At 44.6% G+C, this 25,598-nt stretch overlaps 1 long non-coding RNA gene across 2 annotated transcripts in view; it reads right to left on the bottom strand.

Moving 5' to 3' along the window:
- LOC134761435 (uncharacterized) overlaps positions 1–25,598 on the bottom strand; it is a 383,675-nt gene that overhangs the window by 235,135 nt on the left and 122,942 nt on the right. For both annotated transcript variants that reach the window (XR_010140042.1, XR_010140041.1), the window contains exon 4: positions 9,579–9,668. This is a non-coding gene — a long non-coding RNA (uncharacterized LOC134761435). The remainder of the gene's footprint in view (positions 1–9,578; positions 9,669–25,598) is intronic.

Genomic DNA, 25,598 nt, shown 5'->3' with positions numbered 1-25,598 from the left:
GAGGCTGAGGCAGGAGAATCACCTGAACGCAAGAGGCGGAGGTTGCAGTGAGCTGAGATCGCACCACTGCACTCCAGCCTGGGAGACAGAGCGAGACTCTGCCATCTCAAAAAAAAAAAAAAAAAAAAAAGAGAATACAGAGCTGTCAAGAGTTGGAGGAAAGAGAATGAAGGAGAGGGTGACAGCCCAGGCACTAAGACGTAAAGGACTGGAAGTGCAATTGGAGCTATAGGAATGGACAGAAAGAGGCTGATGGAGACAGGGTTGGGCATCCTTGGCAAGAACTGATGTCAGGAAACAGGGAGGAAGGAGTTAATGATTGATGCTTCTAAGGTTACAAGGATGAGGAGGTGGGGAAAAGCAAGGTTTAGGCCTGAAGTAGAATATGTCAGTTGGAAATATGGATCTGGATTTCAGAAAGAGAGAGAGTAATATCAATAGTTGACATTTGTTGTCAGAGCTAGAAGAATTTTTTTTGAGAGACAGGGTCTTGCTATGTTGCCCAGTCTGGCCTCAGACTCCTGGGTTCAAGCAATTCTTCTGCTCCAGAGTTACAAGTCACTGGGCTATAGGCACACACCAGAGTTGGAAGGGATTTTAAAGATCCCCTAGACTACTGCTTCTCAAACCTTAAAAGTGTACATATGAATGTCACTTCAATAAAAAATGTAATAAATTCCCCCCAAAAAAGTATGTCCATCATTGAGGATCTTCTAAAAATGCAGATTCTCATTCAGGAGGGATGGGGTCTGAGATACTGCATTTCTAATAATTCTCAGGCATGCTGAGGCTGCGGTCCAGAGACCACACTTTAAAGAGTAAAAGACCAGACCAGTATTTCCCCAAGTATAATGTGGATGTGTCTGAGAGCACATATGAGGATTTTAGGTGATTCATAGACATTCTATTTAAAGATCTATTCGATATTTGCTTATAATAGTGATGTGAAGTTTTCTTTAAATGCATTCAAGTATTAAAAAGTTAATTTGAAGAAATATTAAATAAATAACAATGGAGGAGGCAGGCAATGGTGGCAGAAATTGGGCAGGTGGCCTGCAATTAGTAAAGTCTGGGGCATGCTTGTAGGAAGCTTCTGGGGGTACTTGTAGGAAGAGGGGAAAAATTTTACCCTACTCAGGATAAAATCCAGTTTAGAGTAAGTAGTCGTGATGCAAGAGGAAAAAATGCTGCTTGATGGAACAAGGTGACTAACAGAGAAGGTGACTGAGCATTTCCGGAGCCTATGAGCATTTCTGGAGCTGTGAGCCCAGCACTGTACTGTAATGTCATTTACTCTTCATGACTCTATAGATATGTATGTTACCGTGATCCTAATGAGGACACTGTGGCTCAGAGAGGTCACCCTAGGTCGCACACCCTGAGCATATGTAAGTATCACAGCCAAGACTTGAATCCAAGTGTGTGTGACTCCAGAGCTGCACGCTTAACTTTTCTCTCAATTACCCTATTCAGCAGGCTGGAGACTTATATAAAATTCTCTTTTCAATGCTGCTGCTGCTATTTTTCTACTAAGGCAGCTCGGTGTGGCTTTTTTTTGTTTTTTTGTTTTGCTTTGTTTTGTTTTTTAAGACAGAATCTTGCTCTATCACCCAGGCTGGAATGCAATGGCATGATCTCAGATCACTGCAACCTCCCCCTCCCAGGTTCAAGCGATTCTTGTGCCTCAGCCTCCCGAGTAGCTGGGATCACAGACATGCACCACCATGCCCAGCTGATTTTTGTATTTTTAGTAGAAATGAGGTTTTGCCATGTTGGCCAGGCTGGTTTTGAACTCCTGGCCTCAGGAGATCCACCTGCCTCAATCTCCCAAAGTGCTGGGATTACAGGTCTGAGGTACTGTGTCCGGCCAACTTTTTTGCATTAATGTCAGCAAGAATTGTGTGAATTCAAATTCATTTAATTGTTTTGTAAATCAGGTATTATCATTCCCATTTTCTTTTTTTTTTTTTTGAAATGGAGTCTTGCTCTGTCACCCAGGCTGTAGTGCAGTGGCGCGATCTCGGCTCACTGCAAGCTCTGCCTCCCGGGTTCACACCATTCTCCTGCCTCAGCCTCCCAAGTAGCTGGGACTACAGGTGCCCGCCACCACACCCGGCTAATTTTTTTGTATTTTTAGTAGAGACGGGGTTTCACCGTGTTAGCCAGGATGGTCTCAATCTCCGGACCTCGTGATCTGCCCTCCTTGGCCTCCCAAAGTGCTAGGATTACAGGCGTGAGCCACTGTGCCCAGCCTATCATTCCCATTTTCAAGATGACAAACTGAGGCTTACCAGAGTTACACAGTCAGGATTCAACACTTGGGTCTCTCTGATTCCAGGTTCAAGGCTTTTCCAACAAGCCCACCCCAACCCTGCTCCTCTTTGTGTGTTACCGTTGCTAATAAACAGACTTTCCTCCCCATGCTGGAGCAACTTCCTACCATTTGCCAAACACATGCCCCCCACCTTGCTCTCTGCCCTGGTGGACAGATGACACCATTTAAACCAATTCAGAGTTTAACCTATAATCTTGGTGTCAGTTGGTGGCTAATAGCTGCCTTGTAAGTTTAATAGGTGCACCAGATCTCCGGCAGGTGCAGACAAACCACAAAGAAACACACTCTGAATCTCTGCATGCTGGAACTGTCCCTAGATTACAAACCAAACTGCATGTAGCAGTGCCATCAGGCAAGTCTCTTAAGTTTTGTCAGGAATGCTACAAAGACTTTTTTAAAAACCAACCTTTGTTTCAGATGTTACTAAAAGGAAAGGTACTGTAAATAACTCTCATATGGGGCTGATCAATTGCTTTTCTAAACCAAGATCTATTCATACAGCATTATAACCAAAACCTGAAATACTGTTATTTTGCAAGGAGAGGGCATTCTAGAAGCAAGGATTTAAGCATCAGACAAATAAGATTTACTCCAGATTCTAGTCGAAATCCCCTTTAATTTATGTTAAACATGGTATTTTAAGCCATCACTAATTTTCCCTTCAAACAGGACTTCCATCTAGAAGCCAGGCCTTCCGACTTCCCTTTGTCGTCGATTCCCACAGTTCCAGTCCCTTTCCAGGCTTCCAGGCTACTTTACACAAATGCTTTCATCTCCATCAGTGGCTTTCCTGTTCAATGCATCATGACATTAGCATGGTTCTTCCCATCGTTTTCCATCTGGACCCCACTCACCTAACAAAGTCTGCTCATCACTCATAGGCACACAGTCTGCAGGAGTGAGAGTAACAGGGCATCATGAAGGGACTGGCCAGGACACAGAAAACCCAAATCCTACCACAAATCAGCCACCCTTCCCCATGAGGCCCCAAGGGAAAGGGGTGCAAGGAGGACAGAGCAAGGCAAAGCAACACCTTATTATTGGCTGGTTGGCCTCTGGCTCCGAGTAGAACCCCAGCAACACTGGCTGGGTTGCGAGCTCCCTCACTGGAGCTAGCGAGGCTTGAGTGCCCCAAGGGGTTTTCTTGAATGCCCACCCCCAGACCCAAATCTGCGCCTCCACCCAGAGCCAGCCACCACAACACACCAGCAAGGAGAAGAACAAGCAAGACAAATGGGGCAACGGACCCAATGCCTAGAACGGAGTAAACCTAGGCCACTCCCCCAGTCCTCTCCAGCCAAAGGAGAGTAAGGGTGGACCCTGGAGGGAATGAATGGGAATGAATGAACAGACAGACAACATGACAAGGGGGCAGGCAAAAAAAGAACTGTCAGGCTTTCTTCTTTCAATGGGGCAGGCCTCAGTCCAAGTTATTTCTCAGCCTCCTGGGAAGGAGGGCAGACAGGGCAAAAATAGGCCCCATCTCTTACCCTCAGAAGCAGAGAGTGGGGAGACAGCAGGAAATAGGTCCCTGGAGGGAACAGGAGTCCAGTGCTTAGGGGTCTGGCCACACAAAATCAGAGTGAGAAAGGCCCCACAAGTCTGTGCATCCAAGGCTGTGGAGCCGAATGCTCCATCCACCTCCCCCAGCCTCCTCAACACAGGCACACATTCTCACCTGCACCTGTGGGCTGTGGCAACACTTCCTCAATTCCACACCTAGAAGGGGCCAGCTGGGAAGTTAAGGTGCTGAGACAGACCTCCGACTCATTCTCCTAGAGAACCATGTCACATAGCCGTCTATGCTTCTAAACCTCGTTTTTTTGGTTTTATTTTTATCTTTTTCAGCTTTATTGAGGTATAACTGTTAAAACTGTATATATTTAGGCTGGGTGCGGTGGCTTATGCCTGTAATCCCAGCACTTTGGGAGGCCGAGGCGGGCGGATCACCTGCGGTCGGGAGTTCAAGACCAGCCTGACCAACATGGAGAAACCCCATCTCTACTAAAAAAATACAAAATTAGCCAGGCATGGTGGCACATGCTTGTAATCCCAGCTATTAGGGAGGCTGAGGCAGGAGAATCACTTCAACCTGGGAGGTGGAAGTTGCGGTGAGCCAAGATCACGCCATTGCATTCCAGCCTGGGCAACAAGAAGTGAACCTCCGTCTCAAAAAAAAAAAAAAAAAAAAAAATTGTATATATTTAAATAGTATAATGTAATGATTTGATATATGTAAATATTGTAAATTGATTACCCCAATCAAATTAATTAACATATCCATCACCTGTTTTTTTTAATGAGGTTTAAGGTTTACTCTCAGCACATTTCAAATATATAATACAGTATGATTAACTATAGTCATATCAGGCTGTACATCAGTGCCTCCGAATCTGTTCATCCTATGACTGAAAGTTTGTACCCTCTGACCAACATCTCCCCATATCCTCTGCCCCCCACCCAGCCCCTGGCAAATGCTTTTCTACTGTTTCTATGAGTTTGAATTTTTTTGTTCTGAAATATAAGTTTTTCCCACAGGTTTGCCCAAGGGGCTAACTGAACAAAAAGAACTTGGAAGGGGCTCAGCCATGTTCCCTCCACCAGCTTCCTGATTCCAGGGTGTTTTCATCAAGCAAAACCCAGGTACTCCGCGATGCTGGGCAGAAGGTGGCAAGTGTGGTGGGTAAGAACGCAGGCTTCGAGTCAGATGGCCGGGGGGGGTCACACACCAGCTCTGCCACTTACTATGTGGTGACCTTGAGCAAGTTAGTAAACCTATCAGTGTCCTCATCTATGAAACAGGCAGAGCAATAGTAGCAACCTCAGAGTTGGGTGTGAAGCTCAGATGAGACAATCCATGTAAAACACTGAGCCGCGATGATGATGGTGGCACTGTTATTATTATATTAACACCACTACTATAAGAATAATAGGCCAGGTGCAGTGGCTCACGCCTGTGATCCCAGCACTTTGGGAGGCCAAGGCTGGAGGATCACGAGGTCAGGAGATCAAGACCATCCTGGCTAACATGGCAAAACCCTGTCTCTACTAAAAATACAAAAAATTAGCCAGGTGTGGTGGTGGGCACCTGTAGTCCCAGCTACTCAGGAGGCTGAGGCAGGAGAATGGCATGAACCCAGGAGGCAGAGCTTGCAGTGAGCTGAGATCACGCCACTGCATTCCAGTCTGGGCAAGAGAGCGAGATTCCGTCTCAAAAAAAAAAAAAAAAAAAGAATTGCATCAATAGCATCAATATTGACCTGCGTTGTCAGAGCTGGAAGGAATTTTAAAGATCCACAAACCAGTGGTCCCCAACCTTTTTGGCACCAAGGGCCGGTTTTGCAAAAGACAATTTTTCCAAGGTCCAGGGGGTTGGGGGGATGGTTTTGAGATGATCCAAGTGTGTTACATTTATTGAGCACTTTATTTCTATCATTATTACATTGTAACATATTAATGAAATAATTATACAACCCACCATAATATAGAATCAATAGGAGCCCTGAGCTTGTTTTCCTGAAACTAGATGGTTCCACCTGGGGGTGATGGGAGACAGTGACAGATCATCAGGCATTAGATTCTCATAAGGAGCACATAACCTAGATCCCTCACATGCGCAGTTCACAACAGGGTTCCGCTCCCACAAGAATCTAATGCCACCACTGATCTGACTGAGGCAGGGCACAGGTGGTAATGTTCACCTGTCCACTGCTCATTTTCTGCTGTTTGCCCAGTTCCTAACAGGGTCTGCAGCCCAGGGTTTGGGGACCCTTGCCCTAGACCGTTGCTTCTCAAACCTTACTCCAGCTTCACTCTGGATTGCCATGGCTTCTAGGGGCAATGGAGTGTCCACTTTCCTGTTTGTTGCTTTTGCTTCTCTGCAACTGCTGACCCTTGTCTACCAAGGTGCATTCAAAGTCTTTCTTCACATCACCACAGACTCTCTCACACATGGCGTGTTTGGGGCAAGGTTAATGGGCCATAGGAGCTCTTCATTGTGAAGACCACAAATAGTTAACCAAATGTCCAACTCACCTCTTTGTCTCCCCACCTCCACTGCATTATATGAATTTCTTTGAAGGGAAAACGTGGATTTGCTCAGCCTTCTTCTAGTTCATTTATTCATACTCCTACCTCCAATAAATACTCTGGTAGTTGTTACCATATTTGAAGAAATGCTATAAGCAGAATTGTTAAATATAGTAACAGAACAGCGATTTATACCTTAAACAAATCATTCCAACAGATGGGACTTAAAGCATTTATTATCCCTCTCTGGTCTGGGACTTTTCAAACACGCATTTCCAGCCGGCCAAACTGGGAGCTATTTGATAGTACCTCTCTGACCAATTACATACTAATTAAAAGAACTTGGTGTGGGCTAGATGGAGCAGCTTTGCATATGGACTTTAATTACTGGGCTCCAGTTTTGCCAAGAAAACACAAAGAGCTTTTCTGGCTGGAAGCTGAGGCTTAGAATGAACATATGGCTTGCGTGGGAGGGGAGGGTTGAGAGTGTAATCCTAAACAGGAAGTGGAGTATTTCCCCCCCTGTAATCGCCTGGAAGTAACTATGTACCAGGGTCATCCAAAATCCCTGATTCAGTGCCCGGAACAAAGGGCAGCCTGAGTGGGCAGTGAGCTGCCACTATGGACCTGTCATTCAATCCTGGGGTCATCTCTGGATCAGGATTCTTTCTTGTCCCTCTGGCCTTTTCCTGTTGTTTTTTGGATCAGAACCTCATGTCTCTTCCCAGGTTTCACAGAGCCTGGAGTAGGTAGCCCAGTATTAATTTTTGGCTCCCCAGAATCCATTTCCCTGCCTCCTAGTTATGTCATCCCAAACTCCCCAATGCTCAAGGCTCAGGCAGGGCTATACCTCGAGCTCCAGGGAGGAGCATGTGGCCCAGTACTGATCAATTTAATCCCTCTGGCCAGAGTGTTTGGTTCAAGGATGAGTGTTCGCACTGAACCAGTACAATCAGCATGACGCTCAGGACGTGTGTGGGAGCTCACACTTGGGTAGCTATGTTTTTCTATGCAATTTTGGGATTGAAAGGTGATGACTGGAGCTGTGGCAGTCATCTTGCTGCCATAGGGAGGAGCAGACCTGAAAATGGAGACAACCCACGGGAAGGGGGGAGAGAGAGAGAGACAAACACACACACATACACACACACACACACAGCACTGGAATAGCATCTGAGGGCCTGGATTAAGCTGTTGCTGAATGAATCCACTCATAACCTTTCAGTATTGTAAGCCAATGAATTCCTTTTATGCTTAAACTGGCTTCAGTTAGGTTTTCTGTCCATTTGCAACTAAAATCATCCTATCTGGTAGCAATAAGATCAGGAGGCAGAAGTTAAAACAACAACTATTCAACCTAACAGAGATCCAGCCTACCAAGAACACACTTGCTACAGCCTCTGTGGAGCCATAGAGACCTCGGCCAGAGTCAAAGAATTATAGAGGTGGAAGAGACCTTGGAGACAACACATCCTGTTCAACCACCATTGCTGACTTTCTTTCTCTAACTGGGTATGTACCTGGAGGTCCAGGGAGGAAGGACAGCACATAGTAAGCAAGAGGCAAACTCTTCTTCCCCTTGCTGCCTCAATGCCTTGTATGAGGCTGTTGCTCAATAAAACCTTTTTGACTGAACATTACGGACCCAGTCACCAATAACCAACCTCTCTCTCAAACATGCAGCTAGTAAACAGCCTGCTTTTTTTTTTTTTTTTTTTTTTAACAGCATCTCACTCTGTCACCCAGGCTGGAGCTCAGTGCTGAGATCTCAGCTCACTGCAACCTCTGCCTCCTGGGTTCTAGCAATTATCATGCCTCAGCCTCCTGAGTAACTGGGATTACAGGCGCGTGCCACCATGCCTGGCTAATTTTTGTACTTTTAGTAGAGACGGGTTTTCACTATTATGGCCAGGCTGATCTCGAACTTCTGACCTCAGGTGATCCACCCACCTTGGCCTCCCAAAGTGCTGGGATTAAGGTGTGAGCCACCACGCCCGGCCTGCTTTTCTTTTTACAAGGCATATATCTCTTCCAGTAATTCCCTGAGTGGATTACTTTCACCTCCTACAGCAGTTTGTCTCTCCTTCCTTCTGTTTCTTTGCTTGACACTACCTTCTCATTTATTTCTATTCTCTATTTTGCCCTTTCCTTTTTTGCTCAAAACCTTTCTTTACTTCTTGATTCCACATTACTTACAGGCACTTAAGAATCTACACATTGTTGGCCGGGCGCAGTGGCTCACGCCTGTAATCCCAGCACTTTGGGAGGCCAAGGCGGGCAGATCACAAGGTCAGGAGATCACGAACATCCTGACTAACATGGTGAAACCCTGTCTCTACTAAAAATACAAAAAATTAGCCTAGTGTGGTGGCGGATGCCTGTAGTTCCAACTACTCAGGAAGCTGAGGCAGAATGGCGTGAACCCGGGAGGCGGAGCTTGCAGTAAGCCAAGATTGCACCACTGCACTCCAGCCTGGGCTACGGAGTGAGATTCCGTCTCAAAAAAAAAGAATCTACACATTGTTCACTTCTCCATCCTTTAACTTCTACTGCAAACCCTGAATTACCTATCCATCGTCACACATCCTCTAACCTATCCTCACACACAGTTCGACTGCATTAAAAACAGCTATTTTTTTTTACACCCTGTCCCCAAGCAAACACACACACACACACACACACAAATCAATTTCTCACAACTGAGTTATCAACATCTTTACGAGAGCCAAAGGATATTTCTTCCTAGAATCAGATCTCGCAGCCACCCAAGATATTTTTACATGGTTCAGGATGGTAGTGGAAAGTAAATCTAATTGTCCATTTCTTGCCAACACCTTGTAGGACATGATCAGTTATTTAAACTTCCTGTGACTAAATTCCCCTTATTTCTGTGACAGATTAATGCCATTTGCCAGCATACAATGTTAGCCAAGTTCTGGTAACACACAGAGGGAAAGCTTCATGTAAACATTAAGCAAAGTTATTACTCTCTGGACTCCAGTATGCAATTGGCACTTCTTAAGAATTACAATTATTATTTTTATATTCCTTTTAGAGTGTCTTAGGAACTTATAGGTCTTCAGAGAAAAAGCTGTGGGATTTTGGATGAGAGTCACAAAATCATTTGCTCTCTAGTCCAAGTGAAATCTTTTCTTAGAACTTTGGACTGGGAAGGTGGAAAGTTAATTCAGGATATAAAATAAACAAGTGATACCTTGAATCTATGCAGCCTCCCATTGCAAAAATCGGCAACTGCTCCCACTTAGCACTTAATCCTCAGTGCCTTCTTTTACTGGAAGTTGTTCTGAGGAAAGGAATACAAATAAAGAAAAATTTAAAGAAAATGTACAATGGGTACAAATTCTAGGCTTCCTTTCTTATTCCCATTGTTAATATAACTCTATTTAGACAAGTTCCCTAGAAATCTTTCTTATTCAACTTCAAAACTGTAATTACTTATAGAACTGAAAAAAAAATCTACCTTTCCCAGCCTCACTTCTTCACTCTCTTTGGAAACAAGTCTGTGTACCTTCTCAGACACCCTCCACAGCTTCCTTCTTCCTTTCTTTCTAGGCCAGGATCCCATCTGTCCTGATTGCCCCTCTACCCCTAATGGTCTGAGGTCCGGCTTCCTGAGAGGCCACTGAGAGGATGGGTGATACAACCCTGAGCCCCCAAGGAGTGCTTTACCAATGAGAAACAGGAGCCAGGGCAGAGTGCGAAAGAGCCAGATTCCTGTTTCCTTCTTTCTCCCGCTAGGCTAAGGCCGGACTTCTCTCGTAAATTGTCTGGAAGAGCCCTGCATGCTGAGTGATCTGCATGATCCTTCATGCCTTATTTTGAAACAGTAGCCAGCAGAAAAAAAGAAAAGGAAAGAAATTCATGTATCCCATCGTCTCTCCCTGTGCCCCACACACCCTCGCCCTGCGATTTCAGCTCCCAGATGAAGTTTTAGCACCAGGGTCCTTGCCTCCGACTCTGCTTTCTGGAGGACCAAAGCTGTTTATTTTCTCTAGACCAGCATTTTTCAAGGCGTGATCTGCAGACCCCCTGCATCAGAATCCTCTGGGGTACCTGCTAAAAAGGCAGATTTCCAGGTCTACTTTAGAGATTCAGATTCAGTAGGCCTGTGGTGGATCCTAGGAATCTGCATTAACAATCTCCAAAGTTGACTCCTAAACACTATAAAACATGAGAACCACTGGTCCAAGTTCCTCCAGTGTCCCCCAAGCTCTGCGAATAGGACTTTGTGGTCACCCAGGCTAGAACTGCAGCACGTGCCGCTTTATCCCTCATTCTTGCTGGGTCCTACTGATATTTACCAATGTAATATCACCAGCTTCTGCACTTGCTCTCTATTCTCCAATCCCACTGTCCTCATTTGGGCTTATCTCCTATTACCTGGACTATCATCAAAGCTTCCTGAATAGGCTCCCCAGTTACCTTCCAAAACATCACTAAAATCAGGGATAAGGCTGCGAATTTCCTAGAGCATCTAGAAAAGCACAGTACAAGAAGTGGGTATGCAACTTATCAGAGAGATGTATGAAGTCCCTGAGGTGATGTGCCTTCAGCTGGATACAGTCAGGCCTGTGCTAGATTTGTGATCCTGCCCATTTGCTGTGTTTAGTTCTTATGTCATTGCTACACTTGTTTTACTGATCATGACAACATGTATGGTCAACTCCATGTGAGGAGAGGTCAGCTCATCTATATCTGTGCAATCCTATGTATCTAATGGGGCACACTGCACACAGTGGGTGCTTTACACAGGCTACTGACAGTCAAGATAACAGGGATATAAAATTCACTTTCTTTTTTCTCCTCCCTTTCAACCTTCCCAGACCCATGTTACTCAATCTCCCTTCTGAACTTGATAAACACTTCTAACATAGCTTGAAAACTCTCCTAGGCTCCCTTCTGCAAGATTTTGGCCAAAATCCATTTAGGTGCACCTGCGTTCTGTTTATTTCCTTCTTCACTGTCTATTCTTTCTGACATGAGAAACTGAATATTCTTCCTTATAAGGATACAAATTATATTGCTTAACTGTGATAATTATAACTAACATTTATTAAGCATTTACCTTGATCCAAGCCCTTTCCAGGCATTTCTTCAGTCTTTTTTTTTAAGACAGGGCCTCACCGTCACCCAGGCTGCACTACAGTGGTGTGATCATAGCTCACTGCAGCCTCAACCTCCTGAACTCAGATGATTCTCCCACCTGAGCCTCCCAAGTAGCTGGGACCACAGGCACATGCCACTGTGCCAGGTGAATTTTTTTATTTTTTGTAGAGACAAGGTCTTTTATGTTGCCCAGGCTAGTCTTGAACTCCTGGGCTCAAGCCATCCTCCTGTCTCAGCCTCCCAAAGTGCTGGGATTATAGGTGGGAGTCACTGCACCTGGCCTCATTTAGTCCTTTTGACAGCCCTAACAGGTAGGTACTTGTATTGGCCCAAGATGAGATTTGGGTGGGGACACAGCCAAACCATATCAGTACTATTTTTATCCAATTTTACAGATAAGGAAACTGAGGCTTGGAGAAATTATAACTAGCCTTCAGAAAGTCATGGAGGTTGTCTGATTACAAGGTCTAGGATTATAACCATTCTGGTACCTTCTTTCCTCACTGCCTGATGATGCACAGTGATTTTCCACAGTGTAGCTACCAAATATGAACTTCTCAAGCTGAACAATTGTCCACATTCATGGCTGACGGAAGTCACCCCACAATGAGAGCAGGTTACTAGCCTCACAGTCCTGGTCCCCTGCCTACTCTCAACCAACCTTCTGGTTTTTGCAGATCTACCTGTGCCGTCCCACTTGCCATATGGTTCTGTCATTTCATTTGACAGAATGACATTTCATTTCTAGATAATATATGCAGTCTTCATGTTTGACGTGTCTTGCAAGTATTCATGCCACATCAAGCCAGGAGCTCATTTCCCTCTCAATACTTCTTCCACAAACATCCTCCAATTCCATCTACCCTGAAGCCCTGCTTCACACTCTCATCCTGGCATCTAAACCACTACAGAAACATGTCTCACAGCATCCTATTGACTCAGAATCCCCACGACAGAATCCTGTGTGGCCACTTGACAGTTTTCTTCTTTGAAATCACCTTAATTGGCCCTCAAATCTCCCAGTGAACAGTTCTCTCTTCTCAGTAACTCCATGGGGACTCCATATCCTTTTCTATATGCTTCTTTGTCCTTCTGAGCCTTTAAAACTAACCAAGATTTGAGCTGAAGTGTGAGGTTAATTAACTGGCTTTGGCATGCCACTTGATTCATCAAGACATAGGCCTATTCCCCTATTTTTAACAGGCCTGAGTCATCCCATGATGGTACTATTCCCTATTCCTAGATCCTTAGGTGATGGTAACTGCCCTCCACCCCAAGCTTGATTTAACATTTAAGCTTGGCTTTCCAGCTATCTTGGTCTCCCCAAGCCTGCACACCTGGAACCATTCACAAAGTGGTAGCTGAAATTTCCACGAATTCAAATGGAATGCTAGGGATGGAGGCCATTGGGAGGCCCTCAGCTTATCTCAAGTCACAGGGCAAGGAGCAGTTCTAATCTAAGAAGCGCATGTGTCAACAAACCTAAAGAGTGCCCACTGGGGGCAGAGCCCTGAGCTAGGTGCACTGGAGCAGCCCAGCTATGTATATGGTTGCCCTGAGGCATGTACAGACACCATGGACAATGCTATGGACTGAGTCGTGTCTCCCCAAAATCTACATGTTGAAGTCCTAACCCCCAAAATGACTATTAGGTGATAGGGTCTTTAAGAGGTAACTGAAGTTAAATGAAACCATAAGGATGAGGTCCTAATTGAATAGGACTGGGATCTTTATTAAAAAAAAGAGAGACAGATTGAACTCTCTTTTTCCACCATGTGAGGACATGGCAAGAAGGTGGCTGTCTGCAAGCCAGGAAGAGAGCCCTCACCAGAAACTGACCATGCTGGACTTCCCAGGCTTCAGAACCATGAGAAATAAAGTTCTATTCTTTTAGCCACCCAACTTATAATGTTTTGCTATGGCAGCCTGAGTTGACTAACACAGCAAACTCTTATGGCCACATCTAGTCAACATGGCTGATGGGAAAAAACAGGAATTCAGAGACATTACTCTCCTTATCTGCCTAGCCACTCTACTTGGAAAAGGTACAGAAATCAGGGAAGGAAGCAAGCAAACTGGAGAGAAACACATGTGAATATGATTCCATCCACCAATTAGCATTTATGGAATATTGTGTACCATTATAAATTCTTTTCGAACAAAATATATTCATATTTGTTTATAAATGCATGGAAGAAAGATCTGGAAAGGTATACACTAAATGAATAAAGTTTGATGGGAGTAGAGAGTGGTGATAGCAGCAGTGGCCTGTCTGGAGCAGCCACTGCCATGACACTGGCTGCAGTGGGGGAGATGCAGCCAGGGCTGCGCACTTCACAGAGCTGGTGGAAGCCAGAAACAGGCAGGAGCTCCAACCCTTCCAAGTTGGAGGGGTGGGAGCCCCACCCTCCCAGGTGCAGCTGCAGCCACCCAGCCACAGCTGTGGACCTAGGCATCTCTGCACTTTTGGGGGCCTGAGAAGGCTCCTTTCCCTGGCAGGCTCAGAAGTGCCCACTCCCGCTGCCTGGCCTCTCCTCACTCTCAGCACCTGCACCAATTTCAGAGTGAAGCTGAGGCCACACCCAGGCACTGTCACAACCCAGCACACTTGGGGTAGTGCTGACACACAAGCCTCCTGTTTCCTCAGCCCCCTCTGGACTTTGGGTGCCGATAAGCACAGGAGAGAGGCTGAGCAGAGTGTGAGGGCCTGCAGGCACCCCTCAGCATGAACAGCCTGGCCACCATGGATGGCAGCAGGAGGCAGACAGGTTCCCAGCCAAAAAAAGATGGGTCCCCAGTGAAACCCCACCTTCAGGCCAGGGATGGCCTGGAGGCTGGGCTGCCATTTCTGCAGACTTGAGTGAGAACTTACGGTGATTTTTCCAGGCCTGCTCATGGCTGCCCAAGGACCAATCAGCATGCACTTCCTCCCTTCTGAAGCCCATAAAAACCCCAAACTCAACCAGACTTTGATAGAAGTCAGGAGGACCTGTCTGCAGAGAGGAGCTACCCACTGTGGGTCTCCTCTCAGCAGAGAGCTGAATGAACTTGTCAGGATGCCCCTCAACCTGCAGAGAGGAGCTACCCACTGCAGGTCTCCCCTCCACTGAGAGCTGTACACTTGTCAAGATGACCTGCCTGCGGATGAGAGCTTCCCATTTCAGGTCTCCTGAAAACTGTTCTGCTGCTCAGTGAAGCTCCTCTCTGCCATGCTCACCCTCCAGTTGTACGTGTACCTCACTCTTCCTGGACATGGGACAAGAACTGGGGACCTGCCAAATGACAGGACTAAAACAGTTGTAACACAAATAGGACTGGAACACGCCCCCTGCTCACCACATTGTAGATGACGAGGAAAAAAGAGCTGCAGCCCTTAGGGGAGCCCAGACTTAGAGTTTCCCGAGCCAGGACTGTGACACCCTCTTTGGGGTTCTGTGGTTCCTGATGTTTACAAGCTTCTGAGTGCCACCATGTTCCCCTCATCAAGACGCAGGTGTCCATAGCAGAAGCTGCATGCAGTACATCTGGTCCAGCCACAGCCTTGCACAGAGCCAACACCTATGTTGGTGCCTGTAGGTGCCTGCCTTGCCATAGCAGCCAGTGTGCCTGGCTGTGCACAGTGGCCAGACCCCGCACTTGCTCAGCCACACACCCCTCACTGCTCTGCGCCTGGCTCACCCTTGGCAGGTGTGGATCCAGCCCATTAGCGTGAGCTGAGCGCAGCCTGCCAGGCCAAGTAGACAGAATGAACCCAGTGGGTGCAAGTAATATTCAGGCAGATGGCACCACTGGCCACAGAGGTTTCTGGCTGGCAAAGAGATCCCCCAAGGATCCCTGTGACAGTGGAAAGGGGAGGGGAGGAAAAAAACAAGGAGGCTGATGAAGAGAGGCTTTTACTGATGTAAAATTATTTTAACACATTCACCTGTATAGGGGAAAACACACACTTTTGCAAATATCTGCTGAATCTGGAAGAAAGGCAGCATGCAAGGCATTGTGGGCCTGCTTTCCTGTAACAGGTGTATTAGTCCATTCTTGCATTGCTGTAAAGAAGTATCTGAGACTGGGTAATTTATAAAGAAAAGAGGTTCAACTGACTCACAGTTCCACAGGCTGTATGAGAAGCATGGCTAGGGAGGCCTCTGGAAACTTACAATCATGGCAGAAAGTGGAGGGGAAGCAGGCGCATCTTACATGGTTGGAGAAGGAGGAAGAAGGCGAAGCGGGAGGTGCTACACACTTTTAAATAACCAGATCTCATAAGAACTTACTATCATGAGAACAGCAAGGGGGAAATCTACCCCCATGATCCAACCACCTCCCATCAAACCCCTCCTCCAACACTGGTAATTACAATTCGACGAGATTTGGGCAGCGACATAAATCCAAACCATATCAGCAGGTGATCCTACTCCCCAGACTTTTTCTCTGGGACACGGGACTACAACCACTTTCAAGGTGCTGAGAGCTGTCTATCCTATTAATGACTATATCCCCAGTACCTAGCATGTACCTGACACATAGTAAATGCTCAAACATTGGGTTGCTTGCATACGTGAATACATGAATGCATGAATAAATTAATGGGGGATGGAGCAGAACCAAATAATAAAGTTCTTTGGGAAGGTCTAACCTGGCCAGGAGAGTTAATTAAAGCCTCAGAACACAAATCTGTGTGACTTTGTGGAAGAAGGCATGAGTGTGGGGCAAGCGGGGAATCTGTATGACTTCAAGGTTTAAATGATTCAGGGGACTTTAGGTGGTACATGGTCTAAGAAAAGGGTCAGACGGACTGGGGTTCTGGAAGTAGAGCCCAAGATTCCAGCATTGAAAGACAGACTAATGTCTTTAACAAGAGTATATGCCCCCCTGTGCTATCAGATAACCAAGAATGGCACGAGTTCTCATGTGCTTCTATACAGACCTGCCTACCTAAAACATGAAGGGGTCTTGATAGAAATGACTTGCTTCATGTCATATTGAGACTCAGCATAGCATGAAGGTTAAGAACACAGGCTCTGGCTCTAGACTACCTGGATTCAAATCCTGGCTTCATCACTTAGTAGAGATAGTTAACTTCCCAATGCTCCAGTGTCTCTACTTGTAAAATGAGGATGGTCAGGGTACCTGGTTTATAGAAGAAACTCGGAATGGTGCCTGGTCCTAGGAAAGAAGGGAGAAGTAAGGAAACCTCAGTTGATAAGACAGCCAAGTGAAATCATGTGACTTTACTTGTGCAGAACTCATCATTCCAACTTATAGAAACAAAATAACTTGCATTAAAACCTACATTGTTTTTTGAGACAGGGTCTTGCTCTGTTGCCCAGGCTACAGTGCAGTGGCATGATCACAGCTCACTGCAGCCTCAACCTCCCAGGCTCGATCATCCTCCCACCTCAGCCTTCCAAGTAGCTGGGACTACAGGCACATGCCACCACACTTGACTAATTTTTGTATTTTTTAGAGAGACAGGGTTTCACTATGTTGCTTAGGATTGTCCTGAACTCCTAGGCTCAAGCAATCCTCACACCTTGGCCTCCCAAAGTGCTGGGATTACAGTTGTGAGCCACCATATCCAGCCTAAAATCTACATTTGATACATCATTGCAGTGATCTTTAGATGTGTCTATGTGGCTAAATACATGGGCATCAACCTTTTTGTGACACACACCTTCTCCTAGTTATTCAATCAAACCCTAACCTAGGTGCTGCTGTGAAGGGATTTTATACATGTGATTCAAGGCCCTAATCAGTTGACTCTAATCTAGGGAGATGATATTTGATGGGCCCAACTCAATCAGGTGAGCCATTAAAAGGGACTGAGCTTTTCCTGGTAAAAGAGATTCCAACAGCAGATGGATCCACAGTTGCTTTTCTTTCACTGGATTTTCCCTATTTGGCTGCCTGTGAACAAGCTTCAGCAATGCTCATGTGATTCTTCCTTCCTGATAGTATGCCCTGTGGGTTTCAGGCTTACTTAGCCAAGCCCCACAATTATGTAAGCCAATTCCTCGTCATACATTTATTAAAACATTTATCTCCTACTGGTGTTGCTTCTCTGCTTGACTTCTGACTGATACATTTCTCAGAAGTGTTAACTTGAGGGTGCAATGAACCACTTCCCCTTTTCCAAATCAAGCATATTAAGGATCAAAGGGCTGAATACGAGCACGAGTACACAGTCAATTCTTATAACTCGCAGTAGTTATGTTCCATAAAGTGACTGCAAACACTGCACTGGCAAATATTAAACCATTGCTCCCAAGGGAAATACAGAAGGAGGTTTCTTAAAGCCTCTAGCCAAACTGATCACCATTTTTTGTCAACTGATCAATACATCGATGTGCTTTATGTATGTTTCTGTTTAAAGACAACTCACTCAATACATGTTTTTGATTCATTAACACTGAACTCAGCCAGCAGCACTAAAACTCAAGCCTGAACAAAGCTTATCTAACACACGTATTTTCTTTGCAAGGCACATCACAGCCTTCTGGAGCTTGGGAACACTAGACAGCACAATGCCTGGTGGCCATTTAAACAGCAAAATCAACGCCAGGAGTGGTGGTGTGCACCTGTAGTCCCAGCACTGTGGGAGGCTGAGGCAGGAGGATTGTTGAGGCCAGGAATTCAAGGTTACAGTGAGCTACGATCACACCACTGCATTTCACATCAGCCTGGACAAAAAAGCAAGATCCTGTCTCAAAAAATTTTGAAAATAAAAATAAAAAATGAACAACAAAATCGCTAACAAAAAGCACAAAAACGTGAAAAACACAGCACACACAGAATACTAAGAGGACACTTGACCACAGTATGAGGGCTGAAAAGTGAAGGCAGAGTGTCTTGTTGTTGCAACTCAGCTGGGACCATGTGAACTGAGTGACTCAAATTTTGTTCTGCTCCCATGATGTCCACAAATGAACACAAAAGCGCTAAAAATACTGATTTTTGGAGTTACAAGTAAATGTTAGCAAGTAAGTGAATGTGCAAATATGGCCTCTGTGAATAAAGAGGATCAGCTGTATTTTTTTTTTTTTTTTTTTGAGATGGAGTCTTGTTCTGTCACCCAGGCTGGAGTGCAGTGGCGCAATCTTGGCTCACTGCAAGCTCTGCCTCCCATGATCAAGCGATTCTCCTGCCTCAGCCTCCTGAGTAGCCGGGATTACAGGCACCCGTCACCACCCCTGGCTAATTTTTTTGTATTTTTAGTAGACATGGTGTTTCACCATGTTGGCCAGGCTGGTCTGGAACTCATGACCTCAGGTGATCCACCCACCTCGGCCTCCCAAAGTGCTGGGATTACAGGCGTGAGAAACCATGCCCAGCCGATCAGCTGTATTTTTCACTCTTTCCCCTTTAAAAAGGTTTTTCTTCTCTTCCATCCCAAGCATTAATTTCTCCAGTTTGAATCCACCCTCATCCACCTCCTTTTCTTTTCTATTTTGTCTTCATCTTTGGCCCTCACAAGTGACGCCGGACCTTCTCTGTTTCCTGGTCTTCATCTCTGCAGGAGAATGGCAAAAAGATGACCAGATCCGAAGCTGTGCCATGTTCAAGGCAAGAGGGCCTGGGTGAAGGCAACAGCAGAGAAGATAGAGAGGGAAACCCAGAAGGGGTCGACCCTTTCTTGGTAAATGCTGAGAGCTGAAGGTTTAGGAAGGAGGAGTTGAAGGTGACTATAGCTTTTAATTTCATAAATCCAGCAAATGCTGAGGAGCTGTGCTTGTGATGAAGAATATGAGAGATGGCAGTCTCTGAGGAAAGGCAATGAGTTCTATTTGGGATGCATTAAGTTTGAAGTGCCCACAATATCCAGATGGTATATGTATCAATCAGTGCACTCGGTTGTAGAGAAATGAAAGCAACTCAGGCTAATTCAAGCACAAGAGGAAATTACTAGAGGATATCTGGCAATTCTCGTAATTTCCAGAACAGCCAGAGAACCAAAGTTGGCCCCTTTACAGCCAGGAGTAAACATTGAATTCATTCCGGACCTCAGCCAGTGAGGAGCCCCTTGTTGATACCGCTGGAAACTGACTCTAGCTCACAGCCCTGGCTTGGGCTCTGCTTCCAGAATCCTGCCACTGTCATCCTCACCAGGAGAGATCTGTGTGGGCCCCGCTTCTAATCGGGATCAGAGCACGGGCTTCTGACAGGTGGGGCCTGAGCCACATGCCTGCGTTCTCGCTGCCAGCGTGGGAAGGATTACTCTGGAGTGGGAAGTGCGTTCAGCCCCATAAGGTGCAAGATTCCCAACACAGAGAAATAATGTTCAGATGTTTGGTCATCAGAAAGACTAACAAATGTTCACCACTTATATTCAGAAGGGTTAGAAACAGGAACAGTAATAACAGCTTGCACTTTTAAGCGTTTACTGTGTGTCAGGCACCATACAAACTGCTCAACATGCATTTAGAGTTTAAATTATACTAAGTATGAGGTGGGTATAGGGAAGCGATCCAGGCAGAACAGGGCAATTTACTGTGCTGGTGAACTACCCCAGTTTTTCCAGGACTGAGGGGTTTCCCAGCAAGCAGGACTTTCAGTGCCAAGACAGAAGATCAGATTGAGAAGATCTTAGGGAGAAAGGATAGCTGGTCAGCCCTGTCTCATCAGAAAATCCTGGGTCCAAATTCTAGCTTGTCCACCTGAGCCAAGTAACCTAACTTATTTGAATCTCAGTTTTCTCCATTATAAACTAGGAATAACAAAAGTACCTCCCTCACAGAGTTGCTGTGGAGGATTAGAGATATGTGTGATGTACAGAGCCCATCATCAGGTATGGCTTTTTGTTTGTTTTTTGTTTTTTGAGACAGAATTTCACTCTTGTTGTCCATGCTGGAGTGCAATGGCACCATCTTGACTCACTGCAACCTCTGCCTCCCGGGTTCAAGTGCTTCTCCTGCCTCAGCCTCCTGAGTAGCTTGGATTACAGGCATCTGCCACCACACCCCACTGATTTTTTATATTTTTAGTAGAGATGGGGTTTCACCATGTTGGCCAGGCTGGTCTCGAACTCCTGACCTCAGGTAATCCCCCGCCTCGGCCCCCCAAATTGCTGGGATTACAGGTGTGAGCCACTGTGCCCAGCCCAGGTATGTATTAAGAGCACAAAAATGTTAGATTATTCTTAACTCCAGAAAACCTGAGTCTGCCCATGTCATAACAAATAGTACAACCGAGATTTCAATTTAGGACTGAACAACTGAAAAGTATACTTTAAATCCCTAAGGATCCCCATCCATATGGAGGTTGAAGCTACAGGAGAATGGAGGAATGGTGAGAAACTGGGATTATTACTACCTGATATCCTAATATTTAAGGCAGACAAAAAGGACGAAACCAACAAAGAACAGATAAAATAAAGAGATTGCAGATGGAAGAGATATCATAAAAGTAGCCGGGCACAGTGGCTCACACCGGTAACCCGAGCACTTTGGGAGGCCAAGGCGGGGAGATCACCTGAGGTCAGGATTTCGAGACCAGACTGGCCAACGTGGTGAAACCCTGTCTCTACTAAAAAACACAAAAATTAGTGGTGCATGGTGGCGTGCACCTGTAGCAGCTACTTGGAAGGCTGAGGCAGGAGAATCGCTTGAACCCGGGAGGCGAAGGTTGCATTGAGCTAAGATTGTGCCATCGCACTCCAGCCTTGGGTGACAGAGCCAGACTCTGTCTCAAAAAAAAAGTAGAGTAACTGCAAAAAGCTGGGGCGGCCAATCAGATCCATTGTGGCAGAGAAGCCAGTAGGTTAGGAACACATACCACTTTTGTAATCAGAAGAGGACAAAAAGTTTAAAAAAAAAAAAAAAAGGTGAGGAATGTTAGCTTTCAGCCATAATGGAATAACAGAGGGTGATTTATTCTCCTACCTTAAATAACTAGAAAAGCACATGCAATTTATGAAACAACAGTTTTTAGACATTGGACAAGTTTTTAGACAAAGCACAAGACAATGATCCCCTGAGAAAAGAAAACAAATTAGGTGAGCCCTGAGAGCACCCCAGCTCACTGTCTGGATAGAGTTTCCAGGCCATAGTGAAGGGAGGAATAAAGTAGGTGGAATAATCTCCAGAGCTAAGACATGGCCAAGAGTAGTTCATTCCAACCAATCAAAGGGGAAAGACCTTCTAATACATGGAGCATCAAGTAGAGTCCTCAGGAGAACACTTCTTCAATATTGAGCCCAAGTTACCTTAGATGAGAAATTGGTAACCCTTTTTCTTTTTTTTTTTTTTTTTTTTTTTTTTTGAGATGGAGTCTCGCTCTGTCCCCCAGGTTGGAGTGTGGTGGCAGGATCTTGGCTCACTGCAACCTCTACCTCCCAGGTTCATGCGATTCTCCTGCCTCAGCCTCCAGAGCAGCTGGGTTTACAGGTATGCACCACCACACCCAGCTAATTTTTGTGTTTTCAGTAGAGACAGGGTTTTTTGCATGTTGGTCAGGCTGGTCTCAAACTCCTGACCCCAAGTGATCCACCTGCCTTGGCCTCCCAAAGTGCTGGGATTACAGGCATGGACCACCAAGTTCGGCCAGGCAAACTTTTTCTTAAAGGACCAGATACAAATTTTTTTAGGCTCGTGGTTCATAACAGCCACTGCTGCTATAGCAACCCAATTCTGCTGCTGAAGTATAAAAGCAGCCCTAGACAATATGCAAACAAATGGGTGCGGCCGTGTTCCAATAAAATTTTATTTACCAATACTGGCAGCTTGTCTGTGGGCCATAGTTTGTCAGCTCCAGACTTGGACTAAGTTCTGTTCTAGACTCACTCTCACAAAGCTGAAAAGCTAGACTCAAAGATCAGATTAATTCCAAGCAGCACAGCTGTATTCTGCTGCACCCCAGAACAAAGTCCAACAATGTTTATGGAAATGCAAAACACCCCAGCACTCCACAATGTAGACTTCACAATATTTAGCATCCAATCAAAAGTTGACAGGCATGCAAAAAGTAGGAAAACATACCCGCTATTGAGGAATAGACCCCGAGATGCCACAGATGACACAATTAGTATATGAAAACATTAAAACAGCGTTCTAATTATGTATGTTCAAGAAAATTAAAGGAAAGCATAAGCATGTTAAGGAGAGACATGGAAGGCAAAAAAAAAAGGTTATGAATCAAACTTCCAGAGATGAAAAATAGAACGTCTGAGATGTAAAATAAACTGGATGAGATTAAGACATTAGATACTGCAGAAAAAAAGGTTAATGAATTGAAACCATCTGTCAGTAAAAACACAGAAAAAAAAAACTAAAAAAAATGAACAGCACATCTGTGAGCTGTGGGACAACATCAAGCAGGCTAATATAATTGGAGCATGAGAAACAGGACAGGAATAAGTGGCATGAAATATATCTGAAGAAGTAATAGCCAAAATTCTCCCAAATTTAAGGAGAACTAGAAACCCACAGGTGCAATAAGCTTAACAAATCTCAAACAGAAGAAACATAAGACTACACCAAGGCATATGATAACCACATTGCTTATAACTAGTGATAAAGAGAAAATTTTTAAAGTAGAGAAAAAAACAAAGAGAAATAAAGATTGACAGTAGACTCCTTGTCATAACCAATACAACTCAGAAGACAGTGGTATCTTTAAAGTACTGAAAAGAAAAAAAAAAAAAGTTAACCTAGACCCAGCAAAAGTATTTTTCAAAACCAGAAGTGAAATAAAGACATTTTAAACATAGGAAGAATTCATCACCAACAGACCACCACTATTAGAAATGTTAAAGGAAGTCTTTCAGGCAGAAGGCTACCGACACCAAATGGAAATCTGGATCCACACAAAGGAATGAAGAGTGCTAGAAATAAAAAATAGGTCGGCAAATATAAAATATCTTTTCTTCTCCCTTTTAAAAATCTTGGGTGATGGCTCACGCCTGTAATCCCAGCACTTTGGGAGGCCAAGGTGGGTGGATCATGAGGTCAAGAGATCAAGACCATCCTGGCCAACATGGTGAAACCCCATCTCTACTAAAAATACAAAAATTAGCCAGGTGTGGTGGCATGTGCCTGCAGTCCCAGCTATTCAGAAGGCTGAGAAAGGAGAATAGTTTGAGCCTAGGAGGTGTAGGTTGCAGTGAGCCGAGATTGTGCCACTGCACTCCAGCCCGGTGACATAGCGAGACTCCGTCTCAAAAACAAAAACAAAACAAAACAAAAACAAACCTTGAGATTTGGCTGTTCAAAGGGAAAATAGCAACAATGTTTTGAGGGATTTATAGCACATGCAGAAAAAAAAATAAAATGAGTGACAAGAAGAGCACAAAGGCTAGGAAGGAGAAGGGGTGGAAACATACTGTTGCAAGGTTCTTATGACAAACGTTAAATGACATATTACTTGAAGACAGACTGCACTAAGTTCAGGATGTACACTGTAAATCCCAAAAGAACCTCTAAAAAAAAATAAAATCAGGTATAGCTAATTAAACCAATAAAGGAGATAAAATATAATCATATTGACTACAAATGGGTACGAGGGATCTTTTTGGGGTGACAGAAATATTCTAAAACTGGATTGTTGTGATTGTCGCACAATTTTGTAAATTTACTAAAAATCATGAAATGTATAATTTAATGATTTATATATAAATCATTATAAATATATAATGAACAGGACATCTGTATATATACATTATAAATATATAATGACTTAAATATTTGGTTGGTGCAAAAGTAATCGTGGTTTTTGCCATTACTTTTTTAATCTTCACTGAGACCCCAGAACCAACTCCTCCTGCAAACTCTGGGAACTTCATCCACAATATTTCCTTCTCTCTCCCTCCTGTTTCATCAGTCTGTGTTTTCTGACTCCTTCCTCTAAACCTATACTAAAATGACCCATCCTAAAAATAATCACCTTCCCTCAACTTTCCACTCTCCCTGTAGCTATCCATACCCTTCTTCTCCACCAAATGTTTTTTTTTTTTTAATTTTTAAGTGAAAGCCAGTTTATTAGGAAAGTAAAGGAATAAAAAATGGCTACTTCATATGCAGAGCAGCAACTTGGGCTGCTGGACTAAGGATAATTATATTTATTGATTATATGCTAAACAAGGGGTGAAAAAGTATTTTTTCAGAAAAAAAATGTGTGTGTGTATATATATATATTTTAGAGACAGGGTCTCGCTCTGTTTCCCAGGCTGCAGTGCAGTGGTGCAACCTTGGTTCACTGCAGCCTCAACCTCCTGGCTCAGGTGATCCTCACACCTCAGCCTCCCAAGTAGCTAGGACCACAGGCACACATCACCATGCCTGGCTAATTAATTTTTTTTTTTTTTTTTTGCAGAGACAGGGGTCTCACTGTGTTGCCCAGGCTGGCCTTGAACTCCTGGCCTCAAGCAGTCCTCCCACTTCAGCTTCCCAAAGTGCTGGGATTACAAGTGTGAGCCACTGCACCTGGCCAAATTGTATATTTAAGATGGAAGAATTTTATGGTATGTAAATTATTCCTCAATAAAGTTGCTAAGAAATAATATTAAAGCACTTAATCTAAAAGAATGCAGAAAAAGAAAAAAGGAACAACAAAACACAGATGGGACAAATAGAAAACAAGTAGCAAGATGGCAGATTTAGATATTTATATTAAAAAGTAGGGGGCTGGGTGCAGCAGCTTATGCCTGTAATCCCAGCACTTTGGGAGGCTGAGGCAGGTGGATCACTTGAGGTCAGGGGTTCAAGACCAGCCTGGCCAACCTGGCGAAACCCCATCTCTACTAAAAACACAAAAATTAGCCTAGTGTGGTGGTATGTGCCTGTAATCCTAGCTACTCGGGAGGCTGAGGCAAGAGAATCACTTGAACCTGGGAGGTAAAGGTGCAGTAAGCCAAGATCATACCACTGTACTCCAGCCCGGGTGACAGAGTGAGACTCTGTCTCAAAAAAAAAAAAAAAAAAAAAAGGAGGGAGGTCTAAACAATTTTGATTTTTAAAAAAATTAAAGGATTATTTCAAAAATTCTTATAAGGCTGCAGTAATCAGCTTTGTATATAGCACTACATATCCCCCTCAATGGCTAAAATGTAAAAGACTGACAATATTAAGTGTTGGTGAGGATGTGGGAGCAAATGGAACTTTCATAGATTGCTGATGAG

Source organism: Pongo abelii, chromosome 4 (genome assembly GCF_028885655.2).
Source record: "Pongo abelii isolate AG06213 chromosome 4, NHGRI_mPonAbe1-v2.0_pri, whole genome shotgun sequence".
Taxonomy (NCBI): domain Eukaryota; kingdom Metazoa; phylum Chordata; class Mammalia; order Primates; family Hominidae; genus Pongo; species Pongo abelii.
This window is presented reverse-complemented; position numbering and strand designations above follow the sequence as displayed.